At 37.2% G+C, this 23,144-nt stretch overlaps 1 protein-coding gene across 1 annotated transcript in view; it reads right to left on the bottom strand.

The window, feature by feature from the left end:
• The window catches only part of GRIN3A (glutamate ionotropic receptor NMDA type subunit 3A), a 153,574-nt gene that overhangs the window by 51,000 nt on the left and 79,430 nt on the right, over window positions 1-23,144 (bottom strand). The window lies entirely within an intron of this gene.

Genomic DNA, 23,144 nt, shown 5'->3' with positions numbered 1-23,144 from the left:
GCAAACAGATGAAAACAACAAACACAAAGTACAAGACAGCTTTCTCCTTTATATTGAGAACCTGTCAGAATTCTTTAGAAACTATAAAACGGTGTGTAGAATCAAACTTGGTATTAAAAATTGCTTATCAGACAAAGCATAAAGTTAAGATAGTAAATTAAAGATTGTGCCCTTCCTTGGTTAGAACTACACAAAGGCCAAGTTAAAACCTTGCATCCTGAGATTGAAATATACATGACCCCAAAGAGTGAATACATATCTTTTATGTTTATTGGTCTTTATGCTGCAGTATATTTTAAGTTTGTTGAGTTTTTGGTGTAATTACAAAATGACCTCTTTCCTTTAAATAACTGTGTTACCAGTCATGCTTTATATTTGCTCAAATGGAATGGTATGTAAGACAATTAGGAGCAACAGAGGAGGAGGGTAGCAGGAATAGATCCAGTAATGGCACAGTTCTCCAGAATGTAAGACCTCACAGTGAGGAGAGGCAGTGTACTGGGAGTCCTGTAGAAGCTTTCTGTCACTAAGGATAATAAGAATACAGCACATGAGGCAGTATAGTTCTTGGAAGTTGTACAGAAGTGTTAATATAGAATCTAGACTTATTTAAAATATAAGAATGAACTGGGATTGGGCTGTATTATGAAAATAGTCAAATGTACTGTAGTAAGCAGTATATTAGAGATTATACTTCTCCACAATTAGTATGTTAAAGTTCTTTAACTTTTTTGTTCTTCTTCGTGTTAACATATTTGATATCATTGGTTCTGACTGAAGCCCTGGGGACAGGAATTCACTGATGGGTTTCATGGAGTTTATAAGTCTCCTGAAATTCTAGGCAACATTTTTTGTAAATATGTGTTGTAATTTTCTTCTATAAGGAAGATAGTACAGAGTTTCATTTTTTTTTAAATAATTAGGTTTTCAAGTTGTTTATAGCCCCTACAGGTTAAGAAATCACTGAATTTGGTAACAAATAACTTATATTTGAAGATTAATTAGTTTTGACACACACCAGAGGTCTAACAATATGGCAATAGTTAAATAAATTATATGCCACATCCTTATAGAATGTTATCTAATGTATAAATCATGTTTGTGAAGCATATTTAATAAAACAAAGCAAATGCTCATATGACAAATTGAGAAAAAGCTTTTGTATGGTCTGATCAAAATTAAATATGTATATAATTATTTTAAATGCTATGACCCCCCCCACAGATATCATATATGTACATGTACACACACACACACACACACACACACACACACACACACACACGTCTTGGAAAAAAATATATCAAGATATTAACAATGGTTCTTCCATTGATGGTGAAACTACAGGTGTATTTATTTATTTATAGATTGTTTATAGAAACATGCCTCATGTTTGTAAGTAAAAAAAACCTTTATTTTACAATCAGTGAAATAAATCACTCATTAATTTATTCAATATTTGGGGGAGGCAACTTTGTATAATTTTCAAAGTTACTGGGCCCACAAAGGTAAATACCTGTAATCATTGCCACAAAGGGACTCACCACCTGGTTTGTGGTATTTCTTTGGACATCCCACTGTTGAGCAGGTGATATGGCAAACCCTTGTGTTCCATACACTGAACAAATTCTAATGTTTTATGCCAGCATAACCTTAATGAGGCATCAATAATAATAGCTAACATTTATTGAATATTATGTGCCAAATATGATGTTTACCTGCATTATCTTGATTAATCCTCATAAAAATTTTATGAAGAGGGCTCTATTAATACTTCCTTTTTAAAGATTAATCAACCGAAGCTCAGAGAAATACAGTAAGTAATAAGTAAGAGTAAGTAATAAAAGTAATAAGATCACACAGCTATAAGTAGAAGGGACTGGATTAGAACCCATGTCTGTTTGACTTCAAAGCCCATGCTGTTACCGACCACATCACCCTGCCTTCCAGCTCATGGCAGCAAATGGAGAGGAGATGTTTATTAGAATGAACTCACTAGTCTTTTAAAATATTCTCCTTAAGCCTTAGGCCTGGGCTGCTCTCACAATAGCAAACTGCAGACCTACGGCTTGAGCAAGGCAAATTTATCAGCATTCTGTTTGTCCAACACCTATTCATTGTTTAAGGCCTAGAACAAGACTCTCTGTGTGAAGTCTTTGGCCTTATCTAGCTTCACCCTCCTATCCAGGAAGAACAAAAACAAAAATAATTTACTGCTTATTTATCTGTGCTGATACAGCACCTTGAATATACAGAATATGTAGGCTAGGTACTTATTTAGCCATCTTTCACACTTTTCATGCCTATCTCCTTTGAGCCTCCCAAGAAACTTATGAGGTATTTCTGTTATCTTCCTTTTATAGATAAAGAAACTAAAGACTAGAAAGTTTGTTATTTGCCCAAGGTCATAGAGCTAGTAAACGTTGGATCTGGAATTTGAACCCAGATAGTCTGATGGAAAATAGTGAGCTCTGAACACCATGAACAGAGCTTCTGACACTATGTCATACTGACTCTGGGTCTGGTCATTACAAAACTTGCTACTTTTGTGACAGTCAGTGAGCTAAGGGCTTTGCACATTTTGAATTCTCACAATAATCCTGCAAGATAGATGTTATTTTCTTATTTTACATATTAAGATGCTGAGGTTCGGGCAAATTAATAATCAAATTCTCATAGCTAGCCATTAGCAAGATTCAGCTTATTCTTTTCCCTAACATGCAGACCAGGTTTCATTCATCTGTGGACCACAGTTACCTACTATGACACTTGGCACCTGATAAGGGCTCTATACATGTTTGTCAAATCAATTAATTTTACCACTATTCTTCTTTCCTCTCTTCACCCATTTAACTTCTATTCATCCTTCTATTCTCAGCTGAGTAATCACGTCCCTAATTTGCTGTCTAGGCCAGATGCTCCTTTCCTAAGCCCTCATAGCACGCATACCTTTCTTTTGTAGAACTTATTACAGTTGCACTTTTAAAATTAAATTGTGTAATAGTTTAATGTCTAGACTTTCAGCTTCTTCACTGGACTGGAAGTCTATGTAAAACATTTAATTAACTGTTGTATTCCAATGCCTTTCACCATGTAGTTGCTCAATAATATGCTTGATGAATGACTGACAGATTCTTTGAACCCACAGGGAGATGAGAGCTTTGTCATCCTACTAAGCACAAAAGGGACTAATGATATAGCTTACAACTCAAGCTTTTGAAACAAACCCTCCTTTTAAGGTAAAAGGGTCTTAGGTCAGTAATTAGAATACTTTTGTCTTACACATGAAAATAATCCTTTTTAGAAGTCCATTTTCTCACATTATGCTGTGACACTATCTTTATGGCCCATGAACTATTTCTAGGCAAACTCTGGACCTCTTTGCTTTGCTGAGTGCATCAATACAGCACTCCTTCCCAAGACACTGGAGGGAGTTGTGAACCAGCAGATCAAAGCTCGGAATTCCCGAGGAGGACTAGCTAGCCCTTTGTGTTATCTCCTTTTCATGTTTTCCCGCTGCCTTTTGCCAATGGGCTCCCACATCTCCCTGACATGGCTCTCATGCCTGTGAAGGAGCAGTTTTGAGAATGGAAAGTTCCTTCAACATTAACATAAATAACTAGGGTCTATGGGAGGAAGAATTTTGTTAGTCTGACAGGAACCCCACTCTAACCTGGATATGTATTACAAACACTGCCACTTCTCCAGTCCAAGCCACCATCGTTGCTGCCCTCTGCACATTCCCTCTCTTCCCCTCCAATCCAGTCAGGATAATCTTCTTAGAGCCCAAAACTGATCATGTCACTCACTTGCTTAATACCTATCAATGGCTCCCCATAGCCCTTGGGATGAAGTTGAAATTCCTCACGTGGCCTCAGCATGATCCTTCTCCTGTCTTCTTCTCTCCAGCCTCTTCTCCCCACTCTCCCCCTGGCCTCTAAGCTTTAGCCAGTTCTCTCAGTTCTTCCAGCATATACTTTTTGCTTGATCAGAGCTCTTGCCCATAGCCTTCATTCTGCCTGGGATGCTCTGCCTCCTCAACCCTAACTTCCCTTTGTGTAGCTAACTCTAAAATGTCACTTGCTGGAGAAGGGTAGAGGGAAGGGATAGTTAAGGAGTTTGGGATTGACATGTACACACTGCTATACTTAGTAAGGATAACCAACAAGGACCTACTGTATAGCACAGGGAACTCAGCTTAATGTTATATGGCAGCCTGGATGGGAGGGGAGTCTGGGGGAGAATGGATACATGTATATGTATAACTGACTCACTTTGCTGTGCACCTGAAACTATCACAACATTGTTAATTGACTATACTCCAATATAAAATAAAAAGTTAAAAAAAATAAAAAATTAAATGTCACTTCCTCAGAGAAGACTTCACTGACCCCTAAACTAGATTAGGCCACCTGTAGCACCCTCCCATTGTACCCTGCAATTTCATATTGCATTAATAACATTTGGGATTATTTGTTCAATGTCTACTTTTCCTGCTAGCTTATAAGCTTCCATGAGGGTTGGGCCTATGCCTGTCTCATTCGTGTAGTCCTAAGTCCTCAACAAATGTTAGCTGCTATTACTCTCATCATCATCATCATCATTATGCAGCAAACACGGTACAGAGCAGATGTTTGATAAGTATTGGTGTAATAAGTCTTCATTATTAACACAGATTCTCTTAGGTTAGATACATTACAAATTAGATACTTTTGTCACACTTCATGTTGTCTTTCTTTCCTTTTAAATATTAAATTTTTTCCTTTAATTCTTATCTTAATTCTTTCAAAACAGTATGTTCTTTTTTATTTCTATGTGTGAGTTCCAATAAAAAAAAAAGCATGAGCTACTAAGCAGTCACAGAATAATAGAATCAGAAAAGGGATCTAAGAAGCTATTGATGCAATTGGATGGACTAGCATAGTCTGCCCTTTGTGTCCATGTGGTGTGTAATTCAAAGAGCCAAGGATGTCAGAAAGCCTGCATCCAGGAGGGAGGATAAAAATATACAAAGAGCTAAAGCAGTTGAGCTGCATTACAAGCATCACCAGGAAGTTCCAGAGAGAGAAAAATTTCTTTAAAGTTTCAGCTAAATATTTCACCAGCTCTTCCAATTCTGTTTATATTTGTGTCAGCCTCTTCAGACCTTGAGGAAATATCTAAGGTTAAACCACGTATTTGTATGTGAATTGTTCAGTATTAATGGAATACTGAACTCTACCCAGAGCACCTGTGTGGAGAATAATCAGATAGACATTTTGCAGAAAGCAGAGAAGTGGCTCAAAACAAGATGGAAGCAAACTCAAGAAATAATCAAGCTGCTCTGTCCATGGTAGATATGTTGATTTAGATTCAAAAACAATCTCAATATTAAGTATTTTCATTTAAGCTCTACATTTGTATTTATGAGATTGTTACTTAAGTATGAGTGGAATGTAGTCACTAGATCTGGTAAAATGTCCTTTGGAGGTGGGTGGAAAAGACCATTCTTAATTTCATCAATGGAATGGGATGTACTAGGTATTGGGACCATAGTTCCTCCCCGTGCCAATATAATGTCCAGTTAAAACCTATGGACTGTATAATAGAGGGTGGTCTCAGAGTTCGGAGGGGCTTTAAAAGTCATCTACTCTGTTCACTGATGCTTGAATCTTTGATAGCAAAGCTAAATATATTACTTGGAATTTCTTCAAAATGTAGATTCTGACTCATTAGGTCTAGGTTGGAGCCTGAGAATCTGCATTTGTAACAAGCTTCCAGGTGATGCTGATACCTTGGTTCATGGACCAGATGTTAAGTAGCAAGGCTTTACTTATAACGTCACTATTATTTGCCTGTTAAGTCTCCGCTTGAATGTCTCCAGTGACAAGGAAATCACTTCTCTTGAAGCATATCTTCTGTATAGGAAGGGTGCCTTTGTGTTCCACCCAACAAATCTATCTATTTGAATATGTAATAATAATGATAATAATAAAAAAATAACAGCTAATATCATTGTTGGTTATTGTGGGTGTTCTGTTCATAAAAGGTTAAAACAAGCTTGATGGATCAGCCAAGCTCCCTAAAACAAGCACATTCATCCTTGAATCCCTGGGGGTCCAATATTTGTGTTCAATACCTAGCTGTCTTGGGAGTGGCCGTAGGAGAACTGAGCCCTCCCTGCTCCTTCCTCCCCTTGCTGGCATCACCACATCTTCACACACATCTCTGCTGCCACACTGGCCATCTTAATGCTTCTTTTTTCCACTCCGCTTGGGTTACAGGTGGGGGCTAGGGACTGAACTTGAAGAGGGGTATCAAAGTCAGGGACGCTGTAAAAATAAGGAGTCCAGACTACAGGAAAGATGAGTAGCTGCAGGAGATGCTAGAGATCATTTAGTCCATTCATTTTTATATATATCTTGCATTTATTAAGAACTTTCCATGTGTCAAGCATTGTGCTAAAACTTTAACATGGATTGTATATTTTAAGCCTCATAGCAACCCTATGAGGTATTTATTATCATCTCCAACTTTCACATAAGAAGTAAGGTATGTGTTTAAATAACTTGCCCAAGATTGCTCAGCCAATATAGGAAGGTTCTGAACTTGGTCGGGCTGCAGAGACTTTGTATGTAAACATTCCACTGCACTACTTCCTGATCTATACGATAAAGAGACTTAGGCTCTGATGAAAAAGGTGAACAAGAGACTTGCTCCAGGTCACACAAATAATGCAAAGGTGAGCTTGAAAAACCTGAACGCAGGCCCAAGTAGAATCCTGTTGAATGTATAATCCCCTCCCCAAATGAGCATGGCTGATAAAAAAAATTGTTCTTTGTTTCTTCTTTATAGTAAGCTATGTTCAACAACACTTTCCCATCTACTATTTATGAAACCACAAGTTTCCAGTCTTTATGTCCTTCTCTAAAAAATAATTTCCTGAGTTAAATTTGCTCAGCAACATCCATAAATGGCACTACGGTACTCATTTACCAGGCCTCTGGAGGTCCTTGGTATTTCTCTGTCTCATGTATAGTCATGCAAGGGTAGGGTCTATTATCATAGTCTTTGTAGTGTCTAAAAGCTAGATATTATAGGATTTCTAGAGGGGAATTATCGCTATTCTGCTACAAATGTTCAATCTCTGTCTTTGTTGACTGTTCCCTTTCTCTGATGAAATTCACTTTGTTTTGCTTCTTCTCTGACCCTGGTCTAATGTGTCATTCTATTCATCTGGAGCAGGCTACCCTTTTCAGTTCACTGAGACCATTCCAATTTATTCAAAATCCCCTTCAAATCCCATTTTATGCTGTGTGATCTTTTGGAGCTATGTCCATTTCTCCCTTATATGCCAGATTAATTATTTCACTATGGGTACTATAACACTACTGGTGTTTCCAAATACAGAGACATAGAATAATAATAATCGCATTGGTGGTGATGATGATGATGATGTAGCTCACCCTGTGCCAGGCATTGTTTAAATACTTTGGAGATATTAACTTTTATAATCCTTACAACAATCATATGAGGTTGATTCTATCATATCCATTTTATAGGTGAGCAGCCTGAGGCGCAGAGCAACTAACTAACTTGTCTAAGCTTATGGAGCCAGTAAATGACAGAACTGGGCAGTCTGTGTGGCTCCATTATTTATGCTCTTGACTACCATTATACATAGCACAAAAGTTTTTGGCTTTACCAGCTATTCCCTTAATTGCCGTGAGAATCAGTTCCCTTATATGTAAAGCGGCTAACTGAAAGAGTTCAGCCATTGTACATGTAGCCCAGCAGCCAATGGGGGAGCTTAATTAGTCCCTAACAACTTCTTAATACTAGTAGCTATCTGTTGTGTTGATTACATGCATGGCCCTCCATACTCATAATCTCATTTCAGCCTTCCTATATCCCTATGAGATAGGTTCTGTTAATAGCTCTAGTTCATGGTTGTGGGCAAGTTCAGAAAGTTGAAAGAACTTTCCCCAGGCTCTTCAGCCCATGCTGTTGTTATACCCACTTATCAGCTGACTCTAGAACCCAGCTACAGGTAAAATTATTGTCTTAATGGGATTTTCAAAGGTAATTATGATCACAGTGCAATTACTTTAGAACCATAATTCCTCTAAATATGTAATTCCACTGTGACAGAATTGAAGTTTGAACCAGGTCAACTGAGGCCAGAACCGACACCTCTTACAGAAAATGGGAGGATTCCATTCAGCTGATGGCATCAGGAAAACCCTGTCTTTTTGTTTATATAATTGACTTGCTATCCAGCCAAACTTCAAGGTGAAAAATGACCTGTGGACTGTGGAACTCAAACTTCTCACTTGAGTCATTGCGCATCACCAGCAGTACTGTACCCTGCAGACTGAGCAGGCAGTAAGGTGCTTGCTGAACCTAGACTCAGCAACTCTGGGCTGATTAAATGCAAATGAATGAAAACAGCTATAAATTTACCTGCAGTCTAGTGATGTAAGCTTTTTGGCACAACTCTACCCAAATCCTTATGGCACAGGGACTTGTTTTAATGCCATTTTTTATTTAATTATATAACAGAATAATTAAATATTAAAGTATGTCCAATTGGGCCTTCATTCAGGGTGGGATGGATGCAAATGTACAGTAGGAGGTTTAGCCTAAAGGTCAGTAATCCCACAGCATCGACCCCAGGAAACCAGCCTCTTAGAGATCCGCTAAAGCAAAGCATCAAACAAGCAGAAAGACAAACTACTGAATAACAGAAAGAAGAGAAATGCTTTCCTCTTGCTTAAATTTTCCCTTAGGCTAGCCCTTGGTGGTGACTTGGGCTGTATTTAATAATTTTGTTTGCCATGGCTGAAGAGTCAATCTATCTTTGCTCTAGAGTGCTCAGGGAATCAGTGACTGAGCCATTATGATGGAGGGGCCCTCAAAGATTCAAGCATCTATCCTGAATATATGCATCCAGGAGAAGATACCTCCTCACTCCCCCTCCTCCAGGGCAGCCTGCCTGTAGCCTTGCTGCCAGCTTTTCCATTTCAGACCATCTCCCAGTTTATGAGTGAGCTGGTGTTTGCTTATCTTTCTCTTCTGTTCAGCACACTTGCTCCTGTTAAATGAATCACAAGAGCAGCACAACTAAAGTAGCGTTTTTGCTTTGTGAGCCAAGCACCAGCGCGTAGCAGTCAGCTGAGTTAAAGAGGCATTTTCTTTCTCCTTCTTTTGCAAATTTCAGAAAATTTTCATGCAGCAATAAAAGTGACATGCAATGATTCATTTAGTTTGCAGTTGAGAAAAATGAAGATCAGCAAGATTAAGCAACTTGACCAAGATTAGATAGCTAAGTGGAACTATGTCATACACACATTTAACAGATTGAACTTGTGTGCTGCCTCTAGAATTTAACCTGAATGCAAGTTCTAAATTCCACTATCTTGAGTAATTCTCAGAAACAAACTAGGAGCATGAATTGAGGAGTTTATAATTCATATGCAGAAACTGGCTTGATGCAAACTGAAAAAGCAGGTCCAGGAACTTTTTCTAGTGTCTAGATAGTAGCAGTAAATGCTTTTAAGTGTTTGATGAATGAATATGCCCAGAGTGGAAAGAAAAAACAGTTTGCTCAGAACCAAAAATTCATGGTGTTAATTAATCTACACTGAGTTTAAAAAGATAAGTTAAATGTATCTCATCAGTTTAGAAGTAATTGTAAGTGGAAGCTATTTGATTGTTTTAAGATCATCTGTTAACATCAGTGTACATTAAAAAGTAGTAAAATATTTTTAACTACAAATATTGATTTATAAAACTTGGTCACTTATTGAACTCTGAATTAACTCTTCCTCTTTTTTTGGGTTCATGTTCTGAAGGATAATTTTCAGATAAGTGGGCTTATCTGGAAAAATAGACCATTTCTTCTGAGAGCTATAGAATGTTAGACCCAAGGTGATCTTAGAACCATTTAATTCATAATCCTTAATTTGCAGATGAAGAAATAGAGTTGATCAGGGTTAAATGATTTGCCCAAGGTCAAAGACTTGATTATGACAAAGTTGGAACCAGAACCTAGTTTCTTGGACTTTTGAGATAACATGAGTCATATTAATAAAAATAAAGCGTGACTAAATAGGTAATATTTAAGGATGAAAATTGAACAGAAACAACCTTGAATATCCAGATCAATGTTTAAGCTGTTCAAATGGAAATTATGGAAAAACTTAACTAGTTTCACTTTATGAAAAAAACATTCATTTACTTAATGCCACAACAGAACATGAATCTATTCTCACTGTAAAATGCAAACAAGTTTTATAGCATAGAACATTATAGTAGCTCTTTTTCCTTCCTGATTCTACAGCCTCCTCCAGTAGTAGCCATTGCTGATATTTTAGTTGTCATCATGCATATTCTTGAGCTTACCTCAGTCTCTAAGGGGCAGAATTTGGTATTCAGATGTCCTTTTCTGATTACAGCCTGGAAAATGTTCTAACTTGTTTGAGACTACTGTTTTAACGAACATGAAATAGGAGTTTAAGCCTAAATATGGAGTTAGCTGGCGTGCAAGCCACAAACAGAGTGACCCCAATCTCTTAGATTTCTATAGTAAGTTTTTTTTGTATTTGTCTATTTATTTTCAGCTAAAGAACTTCAAAAAAGCCTTCCATACATTTCCTCCCAACGATCCTGGGTTTCAGGAGGAAGGAATTGTTGTGTTCTCCATTATAGAATAGGAAACCAAACTCTGGAGAGATTAAGTGGGTGCAGTCTATTGATTGTATTAATGGCTCCAATTCTTCTCCCCTCTTTGATTCACTTCCTTTGCCATTTCACCATGAGTGCCCTCCCTCTTGGACTCTGGTCCCGAGCAGGTGACTTACTTTGGTCATTGGAGTGTTAGCAGACATGATGTTAGAACAGTCTCAGAAACGTGCTTGTACCTTTCTGCTTGTGCTATAACCCTCTGCTGTCACCACGAGAAGGACATGCCTGGTTTGCCTGCTGGATGATGAGACATGTGGAGTAGAGCCAGGTCACCCCAGCAAACATTAAAGCCACCCCAGATCAGTCAACAGCTACCTGCCCCCAGATACATAAGTAAGCCTGTACTAGGTCAGCCAAACCTTGCAAACTTGTGAGCTATATAAATTTTTTTGTTGTATGCCACTGATGTTTATGGCTGCTTGTTATGTGGTATTACTGTAGTAACAGGAAATTGATACAGTGATACAGTGGTAATAACTATAAATGAGAATCCACAAATTTAACTAAGACTCTGCCTCTAAGCCTGGTGCTCATGTTATTTGGCCCAATTTTGCCTTTTTGCATTTATACATGCTATTACCTTTGCGTGGAATTCCTATTTCTGTTCCTCCTATTCTTCCTTTAAAATCCAGATTAGGTACCATCTCTTTTCAGAAGCCTTCTCTGATCTTCCCAAGAAAGAGTTAACTATCCTTGTGGGTGCCACCTCTCCCTTTTGCATATTTTTATTATTTCATTAATCACATTGCAGAGCAATTAGTTGTTTATTTGCATGTGTTTCTGAAGGGAATATGATTTTCTTTGAACTCTTTTAGAAATCATCATATTGCCCTCATTAATATTTTTAGAATTATAGTAATTGATAGAAGAACATGATAGAAGAAAGGAATAATTTCTTGCTGAATGATTTTAAGCATATTTCTGATTTGGTTTTGCCTGCTATCTAAGTTAGGATCCCTAGGTCAGGTGAAGGTTCAAGAACAAAGAATCCATTAATTCAGCACATATATATTATATATACTGTGTACCATTACCATGAGTAACATAGGACAGGTCTCTACTCCAATGGAAAAAAAACGATTAACAAAAGGCAAACTAGATACTTACAGATAGTGACACATTAAAGAAAGAAAGAAAAAAAATGGTATGATGAGATAGAAATTCAGGTGAGGTGGTCAGGGATATTGACATCCTCACTTGGTACTTAATGGTGAACGCGCTTCCTTTCCTGGTTTTACTGCAGGGTTTAATCTTAACTTGATTATACATTTTCTGAGAACAAAAATTGGGTGTAATGTTCTTTACATCTTACATAGACTCTAGGCACAGAGAATAGCTTGCTGGCTGATTTATTAAATTCATTGTGTGTGTGTATGTGTGTGTGTGTGTGTTTGTGTGGTGTCTTCCCTTCAGATTTTGAAATTTATGCTACTTGCTTGGAGGGTTATTATAAGTCTGTAAATTCTACAAATAAATTTCATATTCCTTGGTAATACTTCTGGGCTGCTTCTGAGATTTCCCATTTGGAAATGGTCATAAGCTTTATTTTGAAGATGTATGTCAAAGCATAAATCCTGAATGCCATGACTGTTGGCTGTAATTCTTCCGGGAGAAGTGAAGGATGCAGTTGTTCTTGGCCTAAAGTTAGAGGTATGAGAAAAATAGCTAGAGTGGCTCCTCAGCCCTTATATTAGATATAATCTGTTCTTCTTCATTCATCTGGTCATCTGGGATTATGGTCATCTACAACTCTGGAGAATTTAGATTTAACAAATAATTACAGAGCACTGATACTGGCCAGCCACTGTGTTCAGAATTTTTATACACATTATCTCATAATTGCATAAAGACAGGGCTATGAGTAGGTATTATTTTCAAGTCTATTTCTTAGGTGAGGAATCTGAGGCTTGGAGTTTAAGTAACTTGCCCAGGATCACAAAGCCCAGTTATTTCCCAGAGACAAGATTCAAATACAAGTTTTCTGACTTGAAACAGGATTTAGAGGTCTTTCATTTTTGTCAGCAAATGTTTATCAAGTACCAGGCTCTGTATACAAAAATGATCAAAATGGCATGGGGCAATTCCCATGAGATGCTTTTATGTCACCCCATAAACCTCCAAATAAGAGAGGGAGAAGAGAAAAGGAAAGAGTGGGTTTGAGGGGTTCTGTGTAGCAGTTTGTCAATTTAGAAGAGCAATTTTTGCATTGAATTCCCTGGAGAGCCAGCAGTTCCCAATATTCTGTTCCCACCGAAGACACAGTCCCCTAGGGTTGGAACTGACCGCCAATGGGTTGATCAGGGGTCCCAGGCAGTAAGCCTTGTGTCATGCCCCTTGACTGTGGTTTACGTGCTTTTCCCAACCTCCTTGGACCAGGGGACACCTGGGACAAACTGGCTTTCATATTTTCCTTCAAAGCCAACTGGTCAAGTAAACTTTTCTTTTATGAGGCTTGGTTTTCTATCAGCATTTAGTTTTTATGTATTCAGACTTTCCTCTAATATGCATAATTGCTGAAAGAAAAAGCCTGTAGAACAGCCATGAATTATGGCTCTTAGGGGAATGAACATTGCGGTTAATGTTGCAAGACAGCTTCCATTATAATCCTGTTTTCACATCCTTATGATTTTTTAGGGGGGATTAAGGGGAGGTAGAACTTTCCTTTGAGCTAAAATTTTCCATGGTTTGACTCAGCCCAAGGTGATTTTCAAAAATGAAACATTTGCACAAATGCCTCCATTTATTTCTTGAGTTATTGTATTTGGAAAATGCTGTTCATCTTTACTCCAAGTATTAATGCATAAAATATTCCAAGTATGGATGGCTATTAAAACTTCAGTCATCACATGCCACTTGTCTCAGGAATGACATCTGAGTACAACTGTAAAAGAATTGTAATTCCCAAAGGCTAGATTCTCTGTACAACCATATGATAGCATTTAGTGCAAAAATGGTTAAAATATTTCATTAGTTTCAGAGTTTCACTGTAGTGCTTGGTTAGCACACAGCTTTTCACAGTGGAAATAAATATTTAGGTTACTTTTACTACTTTCAAATTTATAATGAACTCTAAAGTGACAAAATACATTTAAAAATAATTTCTATACTTTTTGAACTATAGTAATCGTGGTTTTAATTCTTTAGCTTAGATCTGTTTTAAGTGTGTCTCTTGTAAATGACACAGTATTGAGACAAAAAAAATGAAACCAACTTTTGGGGATCAGAATTACTAGTAATTATCATAAAACCAAAACCAATTCTTCCCATATCTGAGAATATCTATTTAGAACTTGGGGCACGTATGTAGTAAGTGTTTTGTTCTATTGGTTTGTGTCTCTAACTTGTTTTTCCCTTCCACCTATTATTGGTATAGTTTGATATTCTGAAACATAATCTTTTTTGTGGCTATTTTTTGTTTTATGTGTATGACTTTAGATAATTTATGTATGTTTTACCTATGCTAAAATACTGCCAATGTACCTAGTCACTAAGCTGAGAAAATATTAGGTATATTGTAAAGTTTGGTACAAATGAAAATTGTATTATCACTTAAAATAATAATACAATTAATTGTTTGCAATGATATTGAAATATTGTTGAGAACTGTCTTGTATGGTCAGTAGCTGTTTCTCGGCTTTTCCACTTGGTGACAATCTTTACATTCTTGTCCAAAATGAATGACATCTTCATTAGGTAAATATTTCACACTGAATAACCTCTTGGTCTCTTTTAGAATTTTGTACCTTTATTCTATTCAATACAATGTTTTATGAGCTTATCATCCTGATTAGTTACCCTTTGAATATTATCTCTATAGTCTTTAAATCTTATTCTTTTCTTTTGTGACTGGAGATCAGGCATTTTATAGAAAATGGCTAGGTGTTTTCTCATTACAAATTCTGTTCTGGTACATACACACGCACTTATATGCATCCATACACACATATATAAAATATACATATATCATAGACTGTACTATATATACTATGTTTCTCATTATATACACACATATAATATGCAAATATTATACACAATATATTATGACATATACACATACAATATATAAGCATATAACATATGTATTATAAATGTATATTATAACAAGACATATATCATATATTAGCATATGGAATATACATATACTTAAGAAATATGTATACACATATATTATATATTATATTATATATCATTGTTATATATGTGTATACATATTATGTATATGTGTATTATATATATAATATGCATATTTCTTGCTAATGTCTAGGCTACATTATTTTCTGATTCTTTCCCCCTTTTTCCTATAGCATATCCACACAGCCATTCTCATCATCTGGAAGGAGGTTAGATTTCTGTGTTCTCCTTTCAAGGTCTCTTTTTTTCTCTCTCACTCTCATTATCTTTTTAAGAATGAGCTTTCCTCTCCTCTTATCCTTCATAGTTCTGTTTCATCATTCAGAGTTCATTCAGCTCTGTGTTTACTTCCTCGAGGAGGCCTTCTCTGATTGTGTCTCCTGCTCCCCCCACCCCCAAGTTGGTAAGCTTCCTATAATATACTGGCATAGCACTCTGTTCATCATCATAATGCTTGTCTCATAATTATGGTCATTTAATGTCTGATTCCCCTGCTAGAATGAAAGTTCTCCAAGGGGAGGCTTTGGGCTTTGGGCTGTTGTAACCCCAGGCCTTATCTTAGTGGCAGACATAGGGTGACATACATATTTATGGAATGGGTGGATGAATGAATCGCCTGCCTGCCATTCTCATTTTAAAAAATAATTTCTATATTTAAAGTCATTAGTCAGTATGACTAGGCATTTAATATAGTTTTTCCTATAATTGCTATAGAGGACAGGCTAGTTATGGTACTCAATGGCTGAAAGCATTTCAACAACTTTTGCCCATGGGGAACTATAATTTCACCTTATGATATCATAAAACACTCAAGGATTTCATGTAGTTACCAGAACCTTGGGGTAAAATTATAACCCTGAAAGCCCTTGCTGCCTATTAGTCATTTGGTACATGACACAAAGCAAAATATATTCTGCATTCTCGGACTTCAGTTTGGCTCTTAGTATATTGGCTGCTCGATTTTATATTTGACCTGCAAAATATTCAGCTCCCTGAAAGCATAATCCATCTAAAAATGTAAGGTAATTCGCAAGTACTAGATGTACCTCAAGCAGTAATTAAGTGAACATATTATGAATTTCTTATTTGTTCTGATAATTATTTTTCTCAAATTACATTCCTGAAATGCTGAGCAGAGCTTTGGGAGCTGCGAGCATTCCTACCCTTGCATGCTTAAGAAGTTTTTTTGTAAAAATTAATTAATTTTTGGCCGCGTTGGGTCTTCATTGCTGCGCGTGGGCTTTCTCTAGCTGTGGCGAGTGCGGGTTACTTTTCGTTGCGGCGCGCGGGCTTCTCACTGCGGTGGCTTCTCTTGTTGCGGAGCACGGGCTCTAGGCGCGCGGGCTTCAGTAGCTGTGGAGCACGGGCTTAGTTACTCTGTGGCATGTGGGATCTTCCCGGACCAGGGCTCAAATCTGTGTCCCCTACACTGGCAGGCGGATTCTCAACCACTACGCCACCAGGGAAGCCCTTAAGAAGTTTTTGAACATAGTTTAATAGGAGGCAGCACGTTGTGCTGAAAATTGTGATGGATCTGAAATGAGGAAACTTCGGTTCAGGTAGCAGCTTGAACTTTCAAAAAATCACTTAACCTCTCCGAGCCTCAGTCTTCTCTGTTATTAAATGTCTTTTCTGCCTCCCAAAGACATAAGGGATAAATTGAGGTGCTGGAGTGAAAGCGTTTGGGAAGCAATGGAGAGCTTTAAAAATCATTTGTATCATTATTATTTGTCATAGTAGTGAAGCAAAATAGTCATTTTCTAAAACCATGTAAAAATGAAAAGAAAATCACTGGATCAGGCTAAAAGCTTGTATTTCCTATACGTAATACTTTCTCTTCTTTCAGCACTCAATTGTAGATAAGAGCTAATGCAGGCCTGTGCCGATGGCAACCTTTTGTGAGTACACGTCTCCTTTCATTCCTCCAGGCTAGCTGGAAACAATGATTTGTCCAGTGATTTACCAGATGTGAAGAGCAGGGTGAGAAATGGGTTAATAATGGTTCAAAGAAGAAGCTGATAAGCTGGTTGCTATCTCTACAGAGGAAAGAACAAGCGTGAAAAGGCTCACAAAGCAACACAAGGAAGAGCTTCTTGGCAGTGAGGGTCAACCAGTGACAGAGACAAGGAGTTCTTTTCCGAAACTCTTTAGAAGATGGACTTTTGTGCTGCTGGTTTGGCTGGAAGGTGCAGAAGCAGCATAGGTCAGTTTGACAGTGGGGAAGGGAGAATTCTGGGTGGACCATGAAGAACAAAAGTGTTATAGGTCCATTATCCAAGATGTCTACCAGCTGGGCTAAAATTAAGGCTGGGGCTCTGAGTCAAAGCATTGCTCCAATGCTGGGAGAGGACCAGAGCTAAACAGGATCGCAGTATGAAAGTGACTGGAACCTTAAACTCGTTAATAGGCAAGGCACCACTTACAAGATGGAGGTAAAGTTTAGTCCTGGAGCATGTCATGATTCAAGGGTAAAGGGCCAGGAGCAAAGTGACCTGATGCTCGCTCATGTGAGAACTGACCTACAGAGATGCTTCTTCAATCTTATTTAAGAAATTTATCTATTTATCCATTTTTTTTTTCAGTTTTATTAAGATATAATTGACAGACAGTACCGTATAAGTTTAAGGTGTATAGCATGATGATTTGACTTACATGTATTGTGAAATGATTACCACAGTAAGTTTAGTGACCATCCATCATCTCATGGAGATACAACATTAAATCCTTCTCCAATTTTATTGTACAAATGAAACACCCAGGAATCTTGTTAAAAATGCAGATTTTGATTTAGTAGGTATGGAGTAGGGCTGAGATTCTGCATTTCTAACAAGCTCCCGGAGATGCCAAAACTATTGGTACTTGGACCACACTTCTGAGGAGAAATGATTTAGATAGCACAACTTAAATTCTCCCTGAATGAAATTGGGATTAGATCCTGAACCTGGTTGGGGGAAAGATAAGAAAGAGGGCTGTGCCTGAACGTGAGGGAGAAGTGACCTCAGCTATGAGAAGTAGAGATAGAGGGAACTGATCTTGGCAGGAAGCTATGCTGGCTGCCTTTTCCTTTGGTCTGTTCCACAAACCTGATGGTTGGTGTCTTCTCCCTAAAATTCATCTAACTGTGCAGTGGTACATATGTTCCTTGCTCTATGTAAGCAGAATTATCTAGTCTAAATTAACCCATATAAGAAACCAAGAGAAGTCTCTCCCCTCCTTCAGGGAACAGGTCTTTTCTCAAAATATATGCAGAATATATAGGGGCCTTTTGGAGGAAATTTTCTTAATACAAGGAAATGGCTGATGGGAGAATTTCAGGACCTGTGGTAGGAAGAAAGATGTGAGGTGCCTCTGGTATCATTATTTCTAGGGGTGAGCAACCCTTTTACATGAGTGCCAATTCAGTAAAACTAAAAATGTTAGTAGAATGTTTTTACTATCTTATTTTATATACATATTTTGTATAATCTACTTTTTTTTACTTGATGATATATAATATATCTAGCTCATTTTTTTTTGTTAATGGCATCATTATGTATCAACCTCCTCTTAATGACTATGAATTATGTCTAGCCTTTAATAGTATAAACAATAGCTTGATGAATAGAGACTGATTTAGTCTCTTTGAACAAAATTTATGTGACCTGAGCAGTGCTGAAGGTGGAGTGGAGTACCAGTTTGAGGGATTTAACAGGGGGAAGATTAATTAGCACCAGAGTTCATAATCAGACACTACAGCTTCATTTGGAGCTTTCCAACTGCAGGCTAAGAGGAGAACTTAAGTGACCATTTCACAGGAAGCGGAGGCAGGGGAGCAGGGCAGCATCTGAGACTGTGACCTTATGCCACAGTGGTGGTAGATGGAAGACACTCTGCAGATAAATAGCTGCTTCTTCTTAGTGTATGAAGTACCCGGGAGGGCATAGTCTTGCTGCAACACTTCCCTGGGTAGGCTTGTAATGATGCTGATTGTGAGGGTGAGATGGGAGTTAACTTCCTGGATCTGTGTCTCTCTCACTTCGTCATCACATACTGAGTCACATAGTATACTGTGTGTGCACAAATTCAAATGTCACAGCCTCAGCAGCTGTCTCTGCCCTTGAATCATCTTTGCACATGAACAGCTTTCCCAGACTAAGTCCAGGGGTGGAGAAAGGGCTGGTTGGAGTAAATCAGGTTGGGGAGGACATTCTTACTGCATGTATAAATGAAACACTGAGTGGGAATAATTCACAGTCAGATATTGTTGGAAATGAATCCTGCCTCTACCATTTATTAGCTATATGACCTTGGATAACTTACCTAATTTCTTTTAGCCCTGTTTCCTCATTTGTATGGATGCAGTAAAGTTTAAATGAGAAAAATACATGTAAAGCAATTAGCATAGTCCCTGGAACATAGCGGGAGTCCAATAAATATTATTTATTGATGATATTTTCAGTTCCTATTCCTGATGTTATGTCTGTGGTCTTATTATGAAGCTAAGTAGTTCATATATGACCCTCAGGATGCTGATTGATCATCATTTTAAACACGTAAACCACAGGAAATGCACATATTTATATACCTACTTTCACTTACATTCTTATTTGCAGTAAGATTCACTTCCATTAATTCTACGTCTTTAGATCATGCATGAGAAAAAAGCCTAGTTCAAATATAACTTAAATAAACATTGATAGGTCCTGTTTTGGTTGGCACTGTTAAAATTCTACTGTCTTTTGGCATTTTTTAGGCAGCAGCTTTTTGATAAAATGTGATGGTAAGTGCACTTCCAAGTTTGAAAAATATGAATGGATTCTGACAAAATGTCTGTCTGAACTTCAGCTATGCATAACATCATCTATATTATATGTATATATATATGATATATATAGTGCAACTGAATCTATATTATATATTATATAATAATATATTATTATATAATATTATATATATAGTGCAATTGAATCTATATTACATATATACACACACACACAGACACAATGCAATCAAATTGGCTGGAGCAGGCTTATATGCAGTTGCAACTGGGAAAAATGCGCCCCAACTGGCTGAATATCCCAGACTGAGTTCATAATAGAAGTGAACTCACAGTTAAGCCTCCTGACTTGCCACTGGATACACTAGTGGTTAGATCACATAGCTTCTGATTTGATAAAGAACCAAAATGTCAAGTTGAGACTAAATCATAAAAATCCAACACTCACCTTAATTCACATTATTAATGGAACTAAAATATGTATTTTAGACATAAAAGGAGTCCCTTTGGGGGTTGCCACATAGATACTTATTGAGGATGAAAATGAGATTTTTCACAGGGCAAACCGTCAAACTTAGCATCAAACATCTGTCTATTCAATATCAGGACTTTGCCTTTTGTATCACAGTACGTCACCCCCTACCAGGGCTCTCCATCTATCCATTCCATAACATTGAGTATGGAATGATCTGAATGCTTTGAATGATTGTGAGACCAAGCAGTGAGGTGTGGTCAAGATGAGTCCAGTAGGATGGAGACAGAGGGTGGGAGCACCTCTTACCTGCAGTTGAAGGGTGTAGCCAGGTGATTTCCACATTATGTCCAGCAGTGACCTGGAGTAATTGTTCTTTCTAATTACAAATGTGTGTGTCCATTTAAACTGTTTTAATTTTTATATAATATAAATGTATGTGTGTGAACATACATACAGTCCATAGACATGTATGTGGATAATTGTTTATAACTACAAAATATATATGTGAATATTTACAGATACCCTAGGACATATTCATTGATTTAGAAAGTATCTGTGTATAAAGACAGTGCTTGCTAAGTAGATTAATAATGTTAACAAAGTTATAGGCCAGTTTTCCCCTAATTTAAGGGAAGGGTTTGCAAAAATTTGGCATGTTTTCTGTTTGTATTCAAATGAAGGAAGTGATGTTTGACATTCATTAAAGAAAACCCAACAGGGTGTCTAATTGAAAACATTTTGCTGCAGTTAGTATGAATTACTGTATCTATTTGAAAGTAGTAAAGCTGCAGTTATTTAAAAAGTTCTATAAAGATGCCGTCTCAAAATTATTTTGGTAGTAGGTAAGGAAATAAACAGATTGCATGCTCATTTGTTCAGTTTTCCATTTATCAGCCTGAATTAGCAAAGTCTTAATTTTTTTTTTTAAAGTTCCTTCAGTTAAAGAATATTCAGGAAGGGAAGAGAAATATCCATTTTTCAAAACTCCTACTAAGTGTCATGTACTGTGTATATGATCCTTACTGGACCATTGAATATTTCTGACCTAACTCCACAATCTGCTGCCAGGGACCCAGAACCACCTAGGCTGTGGCAGCATTAATCTGTCTCATGTTCCCATTCAAGGATCCTATATCTCTGACCCCTGTCTCCACTATGGGCATCATGGTCTTAGGTTTTCTTTGCTTTGATAATCTGCTTAGATCAATCTCATGGCTCAAACACTATGGGTCACTCTTGGATTTGAAACTCACTTGGGTATACTCTCCAGCTGCAAGTGAGAGGTGCTCCTGCCCTCTGCCTCTTTCCTACTGGACACATGCTGGTCACCTCTGCTTGGGCTCTTGGCCAAGTCCATTATCTGAATGAGTGGTTGACATATGCTTAGGCTCTAGGAATACAGGTGCGTAAGATACATCTGATTTCTACTGTCATGGAGTTTATAATCTAGTGGTGGATGGAATAAGAACTTCAGACAGATATTTTACATCCATTATCTCCTGTAATCCTCTCAAATGAGGATAAAGAGGCCATGGCAAGTAACCTGCCAAACTCCACACAAACATACATCAAATTTAGATCTGTCCAACACCAGGATTTTGCTCTTTGTATCACAGTACATTGTCCCTTACTGGGGGGCTTTATTCATTCCATAGCATCTAGTATGAGAACGTTTTTGTATGGTCTTATCAAAAGCATTTGATTGATTGATTGATCGATTACAGAGTAATCCCTGCATAATGCTATAGCCCTATTCCTATGATGCTGCCATTTTTCATTCATTTATTAATTGAAGAACATTTGTAAAATATTTACTGTTTCCCCAACACTGTGAGGATCCAGTAAGACACAGTGGGACAATTAACAACTAAACCAATAGATAACATGACAATTCCAGTTTGTGTTAAGTCCTGTGATGGGAATAAACTGGATGGGAATGAAAATATGCTTCCACAAGTCTCTGTGAAAGCATAGCATCTTAAGGATGTAAAGATTTTACTATGGAAATGCTACTCAGTGAGGAACTCATTCTACCTGGACTTGAAAGGCTGCAGACAGCAGGAGTGCATGTGTAGCAAATATTGCTGTTGTGACTATTGTTATGTCTGAATTATTCTCATTCTTACTTGGCTTATTATGCACTTTCTCATAACATAAATAATACATGAACATTGTAGAAAATATGAAGTGGAAATAATAAAATAAATATTTTCTGTAATTACACTGCTCAGATACCAGTGCTGTTAACATTGTGTTATATTTCCTTCTATGCATGTTATATTTCCTGTACATATGCATGTTATAAAATTGGAAATATAATATATGGTTTTGTATCCCAACTTCTCACTTAACATTATATTTTGATTTTTTGACATTTTAGAAGCTCTTCAAAATCATCTCTACTGGATGCATTTTTATAGCACATAGGAACATTGTAATGCATTAACTGTGCTGTTGCTGGACATTTACGTGGTTTCCAAGTTTTTGCTATTTTGAGAAAGGCTGCAGTGAATCTTTGCAATAACCTGTTATCTATCAAGTTATTTTCTTTGGACAGATTCCTAGAAGTGGAAGTCAAGGGTGAAAGGGCATGAACCCTTTTAAGGCTCTTGATATAAATGGCTAAATTGATTTATGAACATATTGTAACAACTTACAATAGCAGTGTATGCTGGTGCTAGTCTTAATGTGCTTCCATCAAGATTTAGAACTATCAATAGAAGACGCCTATTTTGATAGGTAAAAACATCATTTCATTACTGTTTCAATTAGCGTTTCTTTGATTACAAGTAAGATTTAATATTTTAAAAAATTACTGGTTAATTTTGTTTCTTTTCTGAATTGCTGTTAATATTCTGTATTTATTACTTGATTTTAACATTACTTATTGTATACATTCCTCTCTTCCTGGAAAGATTTAAGGCAGCTTAATGGTCACGTAAAATACAAGATAGTATAAATTAAAATAGGGTGAAGTAGAAAAAGAAACTATATGAAGCCAGGAATGATGTTTAAAATGCATACCACAATGACAATAAATCTGCTATTAGTGCACAA

The sequence above is a fragment of the Eschrichtius robustus genome, chromosome 10 (genome assembly GCF_028021215.1).
Source record: "Eschrichtius robustus isolate mEscRob2 chromosome 10, mEscRob2.pri, whole genome shotgun sequence".
Classification (NCBI taxonomy): Eukaryota; Metazoa; Chordata; class Mammalia; order Artiodactyla; family Eschrichtiidae; genus Eschrichtius; species Eschrichtius robustus.
This window is presented reverse-complemented; position numbering and strand designations above follow the sequence as displayed.